Here is an 18,531-nt window from a genome sequence, read left to right on the forward strand (position 1 = left end):
ATGTCATAGTTTTGAGTTTTACAGAATTTAACAAAATCTTTTATGATAATTTATGCTTTTAAGACACAGAATTGGGTAGGCTAATTACCAGAAGTGCTAATAGTTAATGGATTTATAGTGAAGTGAAATTTGACAACTCTCTTACCTCAATTCTATCATTCGTGGAACAAATGAGACAATGGCATTAATATATTTAGCCTGTCAAATGTATTGGACAGCGCACATCAATCTAAACAGATACTAAAATACCCACTTACACTCATCTAAATAGACTCATCACACACATCCAATAAAATAATATTCATCAGGCATAAAACAAAAGTATTACACTTGCATCCAAAATACATATTTATTAGCAAAAAAATGGGAGAGATGGAATTCATGGAAATTCCAATTTAAAATGTGTGTATATAATATATATGTCAACAATATATAAAATACGCCATAATGGTGCCACATGTCTATCTGAAAAACAATGTGATTTTTAGTTCATATTGTAACACACATTTCTAGAATCAGCATCTAGGAGAGATAGAATCCATAGCAACCAAAATTTCATAAAAATATTTAAGAATACTGGAAGTAATTTGTTCAACATTATAGTGATAATATGCTCACCTGCCCACCTACAGCTACTGTGATTTTAGTTCATATTAATGGACACATTTCTAGGCGAGAGAGAAGAACCTCTCTCTAATGGCCTTTTTGCTCACACTCTTTTTGCCCACACTCTTGAAATTCTAAATTCTGTTCTGGCACTACACCTTAAAGTAAATATAATCAAATTCCATATGTTCAAGGAAGAGTAATGTAGTAATAATAGTGCTCATGGTGTTACAGTAAGAAAAGTTAAATGAACTGAAGATGTTTACCGTTGCAAGGAAAGTTTCTGAGAAAAATACATTTTCAAACATCTGCAGTTCTCCCTTGGCAGAGGGATAATTCATCCTTATGATCCTAAATATGAGGAGAAAATAAGAAATTTTAACTTCTAATTAAGCTAAAATAAGAACATTTCACACTTTAGTACAGTATTAGTCATACTTAAGCCAATAAGGATTTTCAAAGAATTTACCTCCTGACATGACCAAACACTCCATTTTCCTCAGTGTCCACCATGATCTAACAAAGCTCTTTGTTGTCATTCTGGATCAAAATGTAGCTTACACATGCTTTTTGTAATATTGAAGAAAATAATTAGGATTTCATCAGTGGTTGGAAAATATTCTAGGGCCAGGAATAGAAAATGTGGTAGGTTCTAGAAGGTATTACAAATCTGCAAGTGATGGAGAAAATGGATGGAGAAAATAAAACAATTATGTGGCCAATGAAACCAGTTAAAGATTCTTTAAATATGTGATCAGTTATAAGATTTATTGATAGCACACAGGAAAAGCTGGAGAACAAATAGTGTAAAAGCTATCTAAACTTTAACAATTTATCCAAATTTAAGTATCAAGTTTTCTTATGGCTGTACTAGGCCTCTGAAAGTTTAACCTTCATTAACGTTCTCAAGTCATTCACTTTAATTTAAACCTGTGGGGTTCTCTGCTCTTTAATCTGATTTCTAATGGTGACTTTCATTGGTTCTGCCATGGATCCTCTTTTATCCTACGCATCAAACCAGAGGATAATGAAGGACGGCTCCTCAAGGTCACTAACCTTGTTAATATCTTTAATGTGGCCAATCTCCCTAGTTCGTTGCTGGAGGTAAACCACAGTGAACCGAGGAACTGCACAATTCACTATATTCCATCGCTATTCCAGCATTTTGCCAATTAATCCTCGGCCCAGTGATCCCAGGTCCTCAACTATCCTGCTGTGTTCTGCAATCACTTAACCCACCTAGGCTTCGAGACATTAAATCTATAGAGAATTTACAAGGAGTCTAGTATCTTCCATAATTTTTAAATGACTGATGAGAGATCATTCCTTGTTTCCCCAAAACACAACACAGCCCTAAGATGCTACAATACTAAGTTTTATTTCATGAATTGAACTCAAGGACCAAAGAAATTTCTAGGGAATATGTGTATGTGTGTGTGTATAAATACTCTGTATGGATCAAAATGGCAAAAATGTTAATCTCTTTTCAAGATTTAAGTAAATGTGATTTGTTTTTTGTTTTGTATAATTTTCTTCATTGTATAAGTTCATTGCAATGAGCATCCATTATTTGTATTATACAAATAAATAAAAAGGCCAACCACTTTAAGGCAGAAGTATGATTATATAAATATATATGTCTACATTCGTATCTATATCTATGTGAAACAAATATATTCGAATTCATTTAAATCACTACCAGCAATAATTTTAGGGAGTTGGAATTTGGCTGATTTTTTTAACCTATGTCTAACTTTGCTAAAACATGACTGAACTGCTTTTATAATCTAAATATATGTATACGTATATGTTCAACAGAGACAAATGAGCTGCAATTGTGGGTCAGTTTAACAAATGGAGCTTTTTTTTAACCAAGTTCAGCTGTCTTTAATGTGGCTTTTCCATCAGGGCACATACTCCTGATTCCTTCACAGGCTGTGACTTTTCATGAAGTATTATTGCCGAACACCTTCAGGCAGAGACAAATGACTCATCCCCGCACACTGAAGGAGAGACTAAAGTCAGAGGTTTAACAGTGGGTGGCAGCTACCCACCTATATTTAACATACTTTCACTTAGCCCTTGCTGCATGCCTAAAACTATAAGCCAGAGACACAAAGAAGGGGGCCATCCTCTCCTGAGGTGCTGAAGATAAAGGCAGATAAGCCAGTAGCAACAGAGCGTCAGTAATGAGGTGCTACGTGTGCACAACAAGCTGTCTTAGCGCAGAGGGCGAGACACTGTTTTACCAGTGATGGTTAAACCAACATGGTGGCACTTGGGCTGGGTCTTGATGATGTCTGTGAACCTACCAAAAACACAAGAGAACTGAGCTTCCAACAGGCAGGGGAACACCATGTACAAAATGTATGCACATTAAAAAAAATTCTAGAAATAATATTTTCTCTTTCCAAGATCATTCCATTGAGTCCTTTCAAGAAACATATATACACATATTGTGTTTATGTATCTACCTATGTGATCTACAGAAATGGAGCTGGGACAGTTGTGTTTTTCTCATGATGAATATTTCTATGGCTACACCGAGCATTAAAAAATATTTATATAATCGAAAACAACCTTCTGTTTCTCACCAGAGGACAAGAAGATATTCAGCCAGGGAACAGCAGTAAGGTTTTCAGATTCTCACCGATTCCGGGCAGGCTTTGGAAGCGTTGAAGTTGTAGGAAAGGCTTCTGTAGAAGGCTGGGACAGAGGGGCCCCAGCACTCCCAGCAGTGGGCCCCAAGGGGACAAAGTAGCCCGGACTTGTTGCACATCTGTTTGCCTAAGGCTTGACCAGAAACTCAGAGTCCTTTTACAGGGAGAGACCAAGAAGGCAGGACCAGTAGCCTGAACTCACTGCATGCCAGGTGCTCAGAGAAAGTCTGCTTGGCTCTAAGGAGAGTCAGAGAGTTATGTCCAAACCATCACAGTCTCCATTTCATTGCTACAAAGAATTTGCAGTAAGCCAACAGTGAGACTAAAGCCATTGGTCTCTGATCACTTTAGGGAAGACTCTGTGCCATAGAATGGGAACGTTCTTGTAAGGTACCTCCTGCTCATAAGGGTCTGGACCTGGGAAGGAGGTTATCTGGGCAATTCTCAGCCAGATAGAAAAAGGGCACATGAAGGGTTGGGCACCCAACTACAACAGTGGATAGGTATGTAGGAGATGATAGATTATTCTGTCAATTTCCTCAAAGACGTCAGTTAGGGTTTGTCCATCAAGGTACACAACGGGGTAATGGGGGCTGCAGGATTATATTCAGGCGTGAGTGAAGGTAGTCTTAGGTTCAACTGGAATCCTTATAACAAACCATTGCCTGATTCAAACTTCAGAAAACAAGACGATGTGCAATACAGATGCAATATAGTTCATAGTTGGTTATGTGTGTGCATTCAGGCAAAAGTGCTCATCTCAGAGTCAATAAAGAGTGCTTTAATTCTAGCAATAAAGAGCATGTGAAAAGCATTTATAAAATGTCTCACAAAGTTTTCATGTATTATAGTTAGCAAGACCAAGGTCAGATCTGCTGTAAAATAGAGACAATTTAAGTTAAACAAAGTATTATTTTAATACTTAAGCCTTTGGGGGAGTGTCTAATTCTGCTATAATAAGATGTGATTTTTTTCAAGTCCAATCATTGTGTTAATTCCAAAGTTTTAGTATTAGGTGAATATGCTCCAAAAACATGGGAAAGTATAAACATTAAACACAAAAAATAACACAATTAAATAAAAGAAAAAACATCACCACTTATGCCAAGAACAGCAGATAGAAAAATATGTTTTGGAAACTTAACTTCCCAAGTATATTAAATAAAAGAAAAAAACAGTTGTTTTTTTTTTTAATAATGCAGTACTGCTAAGAGAAGAGAGGGTTTTTGTTTTGTTTTGTTTTCATCTTTTAAACAGAAACAATTACTTTCAAGAATCAAACTGAGATTTAAAAAAAGTACTTTTTAAATGCTTTCATTCTCCAAATAAAAGTGTTGCCAGGGGCTCATCCAGATCTCATAGCAGCAAGCCTGTATTCACAAAGAACCTTTGTTTCCAGTGGGAAGAGGAACATGCAATTCCAACAAATCTATATGATACATTTACTCCAAAGATTTTCGAAAGGATCATGGGTCTACAAATCTAAAGCCTTCTGGAAGAGAAAGAATATATTGCTACCTGGAAAGGAAAACCAGGACAAATGGGAGTAAGTGAAGAAAATGATGCTCTGATTCTGTTGACCTCCGTCACCTCCATGGTGATTGCCTTATTATTTTAAAAATTTCTGCAGAAGCTAATTACCACTAATTCATCAGCTTGGAACAACACAAATGTGCTGTTATAGTTCTGCATGTTAAAACCCCAGTGCTAGTCTCACTGGGCTAAAATTGAAGTATCTGTAGGCAAGACCCTGTTCTTTTACAAGATGTGATGGGGAAGAACAAATCGGATTCTATGTTGCATCTGTTCCTTTGGCTCTAACCCTGTGCTGTTTCCTGTGCTCAGTCTTACTGGTTCTGCACCTTTTGTAAAAGAATGTTGCTTAGAGCCTGAAATACACAGGACAGCCCATGCTCAAGGCTCTGACCTTTAAGGGTGCAACACTTTTCTATGTATATAGAGATAAAAAGTTGCAGAACAGAGAATAACATTTGTCTTGGAGGTTTACAGGAACATCATGACCTGACCTACGTGGACAACTCCAAGCACAAAGGATTCCATCACCAAGAAGTTTGCAACAACCAACCATACCCCCTACCCTATTAGTATAAAAGGAGCTTGAATTCTGACTTGGGGAAGACAGTTCTCCAGGACATTAGTTTGCCGTCTTCTAAGTCTCCTGGCTTTCCAAAGTCGTTATTCCTTGCCCCAACACCTCGTCTCCTGGTTTACTGGCTCACTGTGCAGTAAGCAGAGCGAGTTTGGACTTGGTAACAAAGACTCCAGGGGAGAGCCTGTTTCCTTACCTAGTCCGTCTTCTAGAGGCTGTCTGCGGTGCTTGGCTTTTGGACCCTTTCTTCATCTTCAAAACCAGCAGCAGCAGCCTGAGTCCTTCTCGTACTGCCGTCTGTATGACCCCGCTTCTGTGGTCACGTCTCTTATTCTGACCACAACCCGGAAAGGCTCTCCATTTGTAAGGATTTATATAATTACACTGAGTCTACCCAGATAACTAGGTTATATCCTAGGTTTCCTTAACCTTAACCATCTGGGCAGAATTCCTTTTGGAATGGAAGGAAACCTAGTCACAAGTTCCAAGTATTAGGACCTGGACAACTTTGGGGGCCCTTATTCTGCCTATGACAGTGACATTACCACCATCTTATTGTAACTCCATATTGACTTTATAACCTCCATTTATTATTATTTTTGTTACCTATTAGGAGCTACAAGGTAATCTTCTTTATTATATTTTTCACATTCACTTATTTAGACATTCAGTAAATGACATGTTGCCAAACTTCCCATTTTAAACTCTCACTGCCCTTAGGAACACTCATTCATTTGTACCTTTATGTAATTAATATTTGTCTCCTCAACTAGAATCTAGAGAGTGAAAATCTTGTTTTATTGAATGTTTTATCCTCAGTAACTAAAACAATATCTAGCGATAAAAAAATGGATCTCACTAAATATTTGTTTAAAAAAAAAAAGAATGAATGGGTAAACAAGTATTTATTATGAGATAGTATTTGCCAGGACTCGATGCTGGTATACGTGAAGGCAGGCAGACGGAAAGGTCATCCAAGCCAGGGACAGTATGCGACCCGGATACTGTTGCTACAAAAGTTGTTCAGACAGTCAGCATCATCCATCCTCCTTGCCCAGCCAGAGTCACCTCATCACCCCTGACCAAAAACGACCATGGGGAATGCCTTATTATACTTTCAATAATCAAGGTCCAAATGAATTCCTGGAGCCAGAAGTAAATGCAGACAAACTTCAGCTGGAGATTAGCAACTGTAAGCTGCAGTTTTAACTCTGCTACTTATCAGTTGTGTCAGATACGGGCCGGAAGTGAAGGACCCTAGAAATATTCTAGCCATCAGACTGCAAATGTCTGAGTGATTCCTGACTTTTACTCCTGTCAGAAGATGGATTTTGTGACGCTGGACACAAAGATGCAGGTCTCTAAACAGCACCTGACTGTCTCCCAGCAGGATGCAGAAGCGAAGTCACTCCACTGGGAGGTCAGAAAGGCATAAATAACCATGGCAAGACCCAAGCCAGGCGGATGATAAAAGACCCCCCGGGGCAGAATCCTTCTCTGGATCGCACATCTGTCTCTGCACGTAATATGCGTGCGTACCTGCAACCTGCGAATGATAAAACTTTATTTTGCATGACATCTCTCATACTGCACTCCTAAATATTTGATAGAGCTAAGTAATGCAGTTACTAAGAAAGTAATAGGAGGCAGCAGGAGAAAATTAAAAGGCAGAGACAAACAGCAAGAGTTATATTTTGGGAAGAGCCCAAGGATGATCTCTTCTTTCTTAACACTGACTTCCTAGAAAGCAGCCCTGAAGCCAGGAGAAAGTAAAGGTATTAATACTCCAAAAACATAGGAGCATTTCTTGGGAGTCAGTTCTGTTCCTAATAATCCATACGACCTTGAGTGGGACATTTGAGTCTTCTGAACCTCAGTTTCCCCTTCTGGAAAGTGGAGCCGTATATTAGTGGTGGTGATGAGGATATAATTTGCTAAGGTAGGTAAAATGATTTTGAAAAGGTTAGTACCATAAACAAATCCCTTCACCAATAAAAGATTCGAGGAGGATAGAATAAGATATATCCATGAGACATCAAGAGGATAGAGTGATGGCTTTAGAGATTAGCAAGCTGTGGGTGAAGATCAATTTACACGGCAGCAAACCAGAAAGTCAATTCTGAAGGCGCTTAGAGTTGTTCTGTGAAACAAGTGGTTAGAAGACAGTCCATCAGCGTGTGCTTTGGCAAGTAAACTGGCCCCCCTGCTTTCATCTGCAGGCTTCATTTCCTACAAATGCCAGTAGCATCTTGGTATCAGGATAGTGTATCTCTCTCCTGTTCTCATTGCCTTTCTCACCATCCCCAAAATTCAATTCTCCTCAACCCTAATCACGTAGTTTTTAACTGCCTTGCCGTCCTCTTATTACCTGCTTTTTTTTTAAAAAAAGAGAGAAAGAGAGAAAGAGAGAAAGAGAGAAAGGAAGGAAGAAAGGAAGAAAGGAAGAAAGAAAAGGAAAGAAAGAAAGAAAGAAAGAAAGAAAGAAAGAAAGAAAGAAAGAAAGAAAGAAAGAAAGAAAGAAAGAAAGAAAGAAAGAAAGAGAAAGAAAGAAAGAAAGAAAGAAAGAAAGAGAAAGAAAGAAAGAAAGAAAGAAAGAAAGAAAGAAAGAGAAAGAAAGAAAAAGAAAGAAAGAAAGAAAGAAAGAAAGAAAGAAAGAAAGAAAGAAAGAAAGAAAGAAAGAAAGAAAGAAAGAAAGAAAAAGAAAGAAAGGAAGAAAGAAAGGAAGAAAGAAAGGAAGAAAGAAAGGAAGAAAGTAAGTCTCTTAAATTGGTGGCTCAGAAGTTACCTCTCTGAGGACTCCTGCAAGTCTCAGCTCCTCCGGGAAGCCCTGACCTCATATAAAGACATTTTTGGTCTCTAATCATACAATACCCTGTTCTCAAAGTCTGGTGTCCCACCCACCCATGGCATCAGCACTCCATGGGGTTTATTAGAACATAAATCCTTAAGTGCCACCTCCTATCTACAGCACATAATCAAAAACTAATCTTCAAGGGGGGAACATGGAAACAGCCAACTCAATAGAAGGAGGAGGTATATCCTGTTGCCTTGACCATTTCCCCCTGAGAATCTTCTTTTCCTCTGAGAACCAATTCTCAACCCTTAGTGTTCATCAGAGTCACTTCGAGGGCTATGTTTAAGACACAAATCACTAGGCAGACAGAGCTTCTGACGAAGCAGACCTGGGCTTGGGTCTTGAGAATTCATGTTTCTAAAAAGCTCCAGGGTGATGCTGGTCCTTTAGTTCCCAGGACCACACTTCAAGAGCACAGCCACTGAGCATCTTCTTCACGTGTGACACCTTTCAACACTCAGTCAGGCTGCCAGTGGATGTGCCAGTCAGTGTGAAACCCAGCTTAGCTCCTGGTCTATTCCCTTTAACACAAAGGCCATGTCTTCCCTGTGACTTGGGGACAAGTCCAAGTGTGCCCAATACCACCATGCCAGGGCTGAATACTTCTGCAAGTTTGCTTCAGCTCCCTTCCCTACCTTCACAGGATTTATCACGCTGTAATGTTTAATTGAGATATAACCAGAATAAGCCAAACTGCACAGATCTTAAATGTTTTACATTCACTGAGCTTAAACCATTGGATAAAATTCTGTAACCACTACCAAGAAGAGTAAATAGAACATTTCCATCCCCCTTGAAAGTTTTATCAGACCACTTTCCAGTGAGTAGTAACCTTCCTTTTCCTACGGCTATCTGATATTCATTACCATTGATTGGTTTTGCTTGTGGTTGTGTGTAATATAAATGATATCATATTATATATATTCTATTGTGCCAAGCAGACTCCTTTCACTTACCATAACATTTTTATCCTCATCTAAGTGATGAGTGGGCTTGGGAGATTTTTTTTTTATTGCAATAAAATATTCAGTTGTGTGGAAATAACATAATTTGTTTATCAGTCACAAGCAGAGGGATGACTTAGTCTGTTAGGGTTAAATTGTTATGAACATTCCCAGACAAATCTTTTTTGTGGACTTTATGTTTGTACTTTTGTTAAGTCAATACTTGAGAGTAAAATCTCTGTATTACGAGATAGATTCATGTTTGAATTTTTTTTAAAAAAAATGTCTGCATAGATCTGCAAAATGATTGAAATATTTTTGTCCCAATCAACAATGTATCAAAGTTCTAGTTATGCCATATCCCTATAAATACTTGTCATCAGTTTTTATTTAAATTGCATCTATTCTCGTGCTTGTGGAATGGAATATCCTTGTGGTTATAATTTACATTTCCCTGATTACTAGTGAGGTTGAGTATATTTCATGCGCTTCTAGGTCACTTTTTCTAGATTGGTCTTGTTTTGTTTTGTTTTGGTTTTTTGCCGTGAAAATAATTTTTAAGTATTTTGCCTATTAATTATTGTTTGTCAATGATTTATTATTGATTTGTAAAGATTCTATGTATATTCCATATAAAGGGTCTTTTTCGTATATAGTTGTGAATAGTTTCCCAGATAGTAACTTGTCTATTCATAGTTGTAACTAGTATCTTTTGATTAAGCAGATTTTTAATTTTTAAAAAATCAAGTTTAACTTCTTTCTTCTTTTGTGAGTTGTTTTTTTGTGTGTGTGTCCTGTCCATGAAATCTTCACTTCACATAAAATTACAATTGTCCTATTTCAATATCCAGAAACTTTATATTGGATTTAATTTCAAAGTAATTATGTATGAAGGAAAAAAGGGTCAACGTTCATATGAAAACACAAAACAATTTTTCTTGCGATATTTGTAAACATATTTTTATTTTTCTCATTGAATTACCCTGGCATAATGGCTGAAAATGAATATAGATTTATGAATATATTCCTATCGTTTCTAGTCTCTTACACTGACATATTTGTCTATCTTTACATCAACATCAAATTGACCTGAGTATTATAGCTTTGTAGCAAGACTTGAAATCAAGAAGTATGTCTTCCATCTTACTTCTTTGTATTCAAGATTCATTCTGCTAATTCAGATCATAGTTTTTTCCAAAAATTGTAGAATTTCTTTTAAAACAAAAATGTGTTAGGATTTTGACAAGGACTCAGTTAAGTTTCTAGGTCAATTTAGAGAGTCGGCACAAACAATCTTTGAAAATATTGTATCTCACCATTTATTTCTCTCAACAAAGTTTTGCAGTTGTTGGGCCTTATATACCTTTTGTTACATTTATTCTAAGTATTTCATTTTTTGCTGCTATTTGTATTTTTGTTAAATAAAGTTAAACATCACATCACCATTTTACTGTGCAGTTATGAGAATTTTGATACATACATAGACATTTAACAGCCGCCATAATCAAGATGTAGAATATATCTACCAAAAATTTCTTGCTTGCTCCCTTGTAATCCCCCAACTCCTGTCCCTACATAATCACTGATAGATTTACCTGTATTCTATGCCTAACCTACCCTTAAATACTGAAGATTTTCTTCTATTTTTTTCCCTAAAACTGTTATAGTCTTATGTTTTACATGTAAGTCAATTTTGTCTTATTTTTTGTATAAGATAACGATTTAGGCCAAAAGATCTTTTTCCTTTCTTTTTTCTATGGGTCTAATTGCTGTAGGACCATCTGTTGAAATTGAATTGCTTTGGCTCTTTTGTCAGAGATCAAATGAATATATGTGTATGGGTCTATTTTTGAGTCCATTATTTTGTTCCACGGATCTAAGATTCCCCTGTGCCAATACCACATTTTTGCTGTCATCACTCATCCAAAATGGTAGTGTGTGTCTCTGTTTATTTAAGACTTTTTCGACTTCTTTCATCAGCATTTTAAAACTTTCAGCATATCATTCCCGTGTGCATATTTATTAAGAGTATGTCTAAGTGTTTTACAATCTTTGGAGCACTTGTAAATTATATTGTGTTTTTAATTCTGGTGTCTGCATGTGCATATTTGGTGTATATAAATGAGATGGATTTTTGTGTGTTGATTTTCTACCCTACACCTTTGCTTATAGTCCCAGAATTGAAAAAAAAAAATTCTAAAGATCTTATTTCTAAAGATTTCTTGGGATTTTCTAAATGGACAATCACGTTGTGCTATCTGCAAATAGAGATAGTCTTATTCTTTTTAAATCTGTATGCCTTATATTTTCTTTTTGTTGCCTTATTACAGTGGCTAGAACTTCCATAATTTGTTGTGTAGAAGTGGTGAAAATGAATATCCTTGTCTGGCCTCTTTTGAGGAGGAAAGCATTCAGACTTTTTACCATCAATATTAATAACTAAATTTTTTGTAGATGTTATTTATCGAGTAGAGGTAATTTCCCTCTATTCTTTTTTATAAGGCTCTTCCATGAGTGGGTTTTAGATTTGGTGAAATAATTTCTCTATGCAATCAATATATGTTTTTTTCTTCTTTGGCTTTTTATGTGGTAGAGTATATTGATTGATTTAAAAATGTTAAACCAGCCTGACATATCTGGAAGGAATTCTACTTGTAAGTCATGTATAGAAGAGTTTTTTTTTTTTAATTTTTATTTGTTTTATTTGTATTTTACTCATCTCAAATAAAGAAAAAGCATTTGACTAAATAAAGCATCCTTTCATGATAAAAACCTTCAAGAAATTGGGTATAAAAGGAATTTACCTCAACATAATAAAGGTCAGGTACAACAAAAGCATAGCTAATGTTATATTTAATGGTGACAAGTTGAAAACTATTCCTCAAAAGTCAGGAACAGGACAAGGGTGCCCACTCTCACTACTCTTATTTAATATAGTACTGGAAGTCTGAGACAGAGCAATAGTGCAATATAAAGAATTAAAAGGCATCCAAATCAGAAAGGAAGAAGCAAAATTGTATTTACAGGTGGTGTGATCTTATACATAGAAAATCCTAAAGACTCAACCAAAAAACTACTGAAACAAATTAACAACTTCCATTAAGTTGCTGCATAAATATCAACATACAAAAATCAGTTGTGTTTCTATACATGAACAAAAAAAATCTGGAAAAAAAAGAAAAAAATCCCTTTCACTATAGCATGAAAAACAGTAAAATACTTAGAAATATGTTTAACCAAAGAAGTGAAAGATTTGCACAATGAAAACTATAATACTTTGACAAAAACAAAAAATGAAAAAGACCAAAACAGAAAGATACCCTATGTTTATACATCAGAAAAAATAATATTGTCAAAATGTCCATACTACCTAAAGCCATATATAATTTTAATGCAACCTGTATCAAAATTCCAATGACATTTTTCACAGAATTAGAAAAAACGGTCCTAAACATTGTATAGAACCACAGAAGACCCCAAGTAGCCAAGGCAATCCTGAGAAGAAGAACAAGGCTGGAGGCATCACATTTCCTGATTTCAAGCTATACTACAAAGCTATAGTAATCAAAAGAGTAACAGTGTAATACATAAAAATAAACACCTAGAGCAATGGAACAGAATGAAGAGCAGGAAGAAAACTCCTGCATATACAGTCAACTAACATTTGCCAAGGGAGCCAAGAAGGCACAATGGAGAAATAATAGTTTGTTTTTTTTTTTCAGTAAATAATATGAGGCAGATTGGATAACCACATGCAGAAAAGTAAAATCGGACCCTTATCTTAAACCAGTAACAAAAATTAGTTCAACATGGATTAAAGGCTTAAATATAAAACCTTAAACAGTAGAACTCCTAGAAGAAAACACAGAGGAAAAGCTACTGGACATGGATCTTGGCAACAATTTTGGGGATATAATACCTAAAGCAAAAGCAACAAAGGCAAAAATTAACAAGCAAAACTACATCAAACCGAAAAGCTTCTGTACATTACAAAAAGAAATCAATAAAGTGAAAAGGCAACCTATGGAATGGAGGAAATATTTGCAAACTCTGTACCTGACATGTGGTTAGTACCCAAAGTGTATAATGAATTCATACAAATCAATAACAAACAATCCATTTAAAAAATGGACAGAGGAACTGAAGAGAAATTTTCCCCAAGAAGACATACAAATAATACAGGAACATAAAAGGATGTTCAATATTACTGATCATCAAAGAAATACAAATCAAAACCACAATGCAATATCACCTCATATCAGTTAGAATGGGTGTCATCAAAAGGATAAAAGATAGCAAATTTTAGCAAAGATGTGGAAAAAAGAGAACCATGGAAAAAATGTAAGTTATTCAGTCATTATGGAAAACAGTATGGAGGTTCCTCAAAATTTAAAAATAGGTTTTCACATGATCCAACGATCCCATTTCTGGTTATATATCTAAATGAGATGAAAATGGGATACTGAAAAGATATCTACACTCCCATGTTTAATGTAGCATTATTTACGACAGCCAAGACATGGACGCAATCTAAGTGTCAGTCAAGGGAGGAGTAGAAAAAAAGGTATGGTATTATGCAGAACATAACACTATCCCATTGTGGGGAAGAGGAAACTCTGCCATTTGCAACAACATAGAAGTAATTTGAGGGCATTATGCTGAGTGAGATAAGTCAGACAGAGAAAGCCAAGCACTGTGTGATATCACTTACGTGTGAAATTAAAAAAAAAAAAAAAAAAAAAAAAGCACCTCTAAGAAGCAGAAAAATGCTGGTTTCTGAGGAGTGGGGAGGGAATTTGGGAGAAACTGATAAAACAGTACAAATGCACATTCAGAAGATGGATAAATTCTGAGACTCTAATGCATAGCATTGTGATTACGGTTAACCACACTGTATTACATACTGGTATTACATACTTGAAAGTTGCTAGGAAACTGGATCATAAATGCTCTCACCACAAAAAAGAAATGATAATTATCTGAATTCATAGAGCTGTTAGCTAATGCTAAGGTGATAATCATACTGCTATCTGTAAGGATATCAAATACACACGAACAACTTAAACTTACACAGTGTTATATGTCAATTACATGTCAATAAAGAGTGCCTTGTCAAATTTCTTAATTCTTTTGAGAACATGCAAAGTTACAGAATATAGTAGTTGAAGGGACAAGACTGCACTAATGTTATAGCTGATAGAAGTCCACATCTACATTGCTTAAAATAAGCACAGATTTCTTAAAATAAGTAATTTCCTAAAAATCACTTTCCTTGATAGCCTCCTCCATCCCAATGCCTATCAGCATTTTCTACAAGTTTTTTCCTTCTCTGTAAGATAATATAATTTCTTCCTGTAACGTCCTCAAAGGAGAAGGAGAATTATAGCACCCCATAGGCATCTCCCTATTATACATGAAATAGATGTGAGAATCTTAAATCAGATTGTTATGATGAAAAAAAAAAAAAAAGAAAGAAAGTTGAGACTATCTTGATAATTATACCCCTTCTTGGATCAGAGAAATTACTGTTGTCAGATGACTTGAGTAATTCCAATTAGGCACATAAAGAAGAGAATGACATGGGGCTGTTTTTGTTTTTCATTCTGTAAATTAAACAAAAATTGCAGTGAATCAGAGCTCAGACTAAAAACTACATTTTTCTCCCTTCCTACGTCACCTATATGTAATACACCATTTCTTACCTGAAACATACTTCAGGCAAACATCAAAGCAAACCATTTTTTTTAATTTATAATCTTTCCAGTTACCACTTGGATGTGAACAAATTCTGAAATTACTTTCTCTACTGACAATGATACCCAGGTGTGGTAACAATAGAATATTCTGATGAGGAGGTAAATCAAAGTGGGTTTTTTTTTGAGACTCAAATATGTTCAGTTTTCATTCTTACCCTACTGACAAAGAACTCCCTTCTTTTGTGAGAAAAGAATGCTGATCACCGGGTGCTGGATTATCTTTAAACCTATTTTCCTATACCACTTCACGGCAAGATTCACCTGCCATCATCAGGTCACATACATTACCTGGAATTCATCCAATTCCAATGAGAGTGAGGATGTGAATCCATGGGGACCAGTACGAGCCACAGGTGTACCCTACGTGGTCTGGACTGAGCCAGCCAGGGGGACGGTCCGGAGCAAGCCTTTAGGGGAGAGTTGACTTGCAACTAAGGCTATGAAAAGCAGAAATAAACTACATGGAGGACCAGGACCAAGAGAAAACTTGTCCAGAATAAAAGCTGTAAAAAAAATGTAGCAAGGATGACACATCTTCCCCCTGGCTTTCTTTTTGATAAAATTCAACCTCATCATTATGGCAAACAAGACTTTTATTTTTCAGTATATATATTTTATTGAGGTACAGTCAGTTTACAATGTTGTGTCAATTTCTGGTGTGCAGCACAATGCTTCAGTCATACAGGAACATACATATATTCGTTTTCATATTCTTTTTCACTCTAAGTTACTATAAGATATTGAATGTAGTTCCCTGTGCTGTACAGTATAAATTTGTTTACCTATTTTATATCTAGTAGTTAGTAACAAGCCATTTCTTATATGCTTTTGTCTTCATCTTCAACTCCTATCAAAGTTCTAGAAATTAATACTGAACACACTCTCACTTCTTTATAGTCACAGCCTGAGTCTCCTTTTGCTTATCCTCATATTCTGGATTTCCTAATTCTTATTTTTCTAGCCAGACTCAGCTCAGTTATTACTTCTTCCGGGAAATCCTGCCTGATGCCCTCACTGGGATCTTTCTTCTTAATATCACGCCATGATTTTGTTGTTGCTTTTCTAGCAATTATTATATGATACAGTAATAATCTTGTATTAAACAAAGCAAAGACAGAGCTTGCCTTTAACATAATATTTGAGTTCCTTCTTTCTAGCCCTGTTACTGAGATCTCCCTGGATTTCCCAATTCTGATCCTGCCTGTATCTTTGAAGCCAGTTTCTTTTTTTTTTTTTTTTTCCCTTTCTTTACTGTTTCGGTAGTCTGAGACTCACTGGGCATCCTTTTTCTCATAGCAACCCTCAGCCTCAACGTACCATCAGCTCCTAGGAGAAAGAAGAAAAAATTGGAATCAAATACAAAAACCAGAATAGAGACAGAAATCGAAGTTTAAAAACATAAACTCAATGGATGATCTAGTTTTTCAATTGTCAGAAACAAGTTATGAATTCACCTCCCAGAAATACCAAACAGCAAGAAAACGTTCCTTGGTTAATCCATCCTCACAGCCATCTGCAATGATTGACCCATGCACATCATATTTAAGTCTCCTTTTTAAAGAGCTTTTAAGACTATATTGCATTCCTCCAAGGAGAATGTAAATGCACAAAGGACAATGGGAATATGAGTGAAGTGCCTAATGCCTGCTGCTCTTGTTTATTCTAAGAGAGATGCTGTTGAACTTTTGAAGGCTACGTTTACTAATGTAGATTCCTATATAACAAGAATTGTTGAATTTTCCCTTGAAAGCTGAATTAGCAAAGACCATTTCTACTGTTTTTTCTTAAGCAATGTCCAAATTTCTTAATCATCTTTTTAAAGTAGAAAATAATGCATTACTTGTCCTGCACGTATCCCTGTGTTTATTGTGACAATAAATAAATAAATAAATATTTGGGCTGTTTCTTTATAAAATAAAATTCACAAGAGGAATATACCCTCTCACTTACCTATGGGAAGACAATAAAATATTTCAGTGAATTCAGGAACACGTGATGAGATTCTCAATCAATTGAAGCTATATCTCAAAACAATCGGGAATCTAGCAAATGATCAAGGTTAATAAGATAGGTGTAAGTATCTTACTAAAATCACTGATTTTTTTTTTTTCTTTCTTGCATTTGAGTTGGGTGGATCTTCTCAAAAATCTCAGGTATATTGTGGGCGTTCCTCCTAGCATTTCTACTTCTGAGTGTTCACTAATTCCAAAACCAAGTTTTCTCTTCTAATTCTTTGCAGCAGAAGGTAAAGCAGGGGTCGAAAACTACAGTGATTACAGGGTCCTATGTGGATTTCCTCTCATCTCAAAAAACTCGAGGTTGAGCTGTACTGAGAACTAAGATACGTTACAACTTTCCCAAAGTCTTTTTTTCCCCCCATTTTTAAAAGACACTTCACAAAATCCCTACATTTTATTCTTGAATGTGATTTCTTTGTCTGAAAATTTGGAGTATTAATGGATGCTTATAGAATGAGAAACAAAGGAAATGAAGATTTAAAGAATAAAGACTTGAGATAGAAAATCACCTGCTCCCTCAATAATATTAGCCAAGTCAATAAAAATAATACATGTCAAGTAGTTCAGCACGAAAGCACTGCATGCTTAGTTGCTGGAGACTGACACAAATAAATGGGAAAAGGGAAATGTGGATCGACATCCAATTTAAATATAAATCCATTCTTGCTGAAATGATAAAAGTCATGCGTGCGTGTGCATGTGGGTGTAAGAAAGTTAGCAACTCAATTAATCATTCAACGTTTAGATTCTTATAACATTGCAAACCAACACTGTGAGCTAAAATTTTCTTTCAATGGTTTTTTTCTTTTTTTTTTTGAAAAAAATAATTTTGAGACATGTTTATTTTCCACTCAGCTCAACCGGTTTCTGGAAATCAGTAAAGCAAGTAACTATCTCCATTAAAATGCCTTATACCTTTCAGAATGTCCACCATCTTTCAAATTCCAGTTTAAAGGTTAATTTCTTCTTCAATCATTTCTTGGCATCTACCGTTCTCCTAGCAAATTTAATTGCATGCACATCTGTACTTGAACATTTATTGGTTAGTAATATTACTGCACTTCTCATTAGAATGATCTGTTTGTGTGTAAACCTCCTCTGCCTATTTAATTTCACTGGGTCAGCGAGTCAAATCGGTTTGTTTCTTTATCCTTTGCACTGAGTAGAGGGCCTGCTGTATAACTAGCACTGCACAGAAACAGAAGGAGGATACGAAAAGAAAGTAAGAATGGAACTACAAAAGGAAGAAAGGCAGGGGAGAAGTTAGGGAAAGAGAAAGATTTTAAATAGGACTTAGATATTAGTCTATTACCATATCATCTGTTAAAGAAAAACCATTTGATCAATTTTTTCACTTATATTTTGATTCTCTCCTCTAACGGAAATATACTAAGCAGGAAAGACGAAAAATCCTTCTGACAAGAGACAGGAAAAAATAAAAATTATCTCAGATTGTCATGCAATAATCTCTTAAGAACTTAATTTACCCAAAGCTGTGGGTACAACTTCCCTAATACAGAAGGAATAGTTAAATAGCAAATGCTGAAGAAACTTTGTTAGCAGAAGGATTTCCTAAATCTCAT

This window comes from Camelus bactrianus, chromosome 5 (genome assembly GCF_048773025.1).
Source record: "Camelus bactrianus isolate YW-2024 breed Bactrian camel chromosome 5, ASM4877302v1, whole genome shotgun sequence".
Lineage (NCBI taxonomy): Eukaryota > Metazoa > Chordata > Mammalia > Artiodactyla > Camelidae > Camelus > Camelus bactrianus.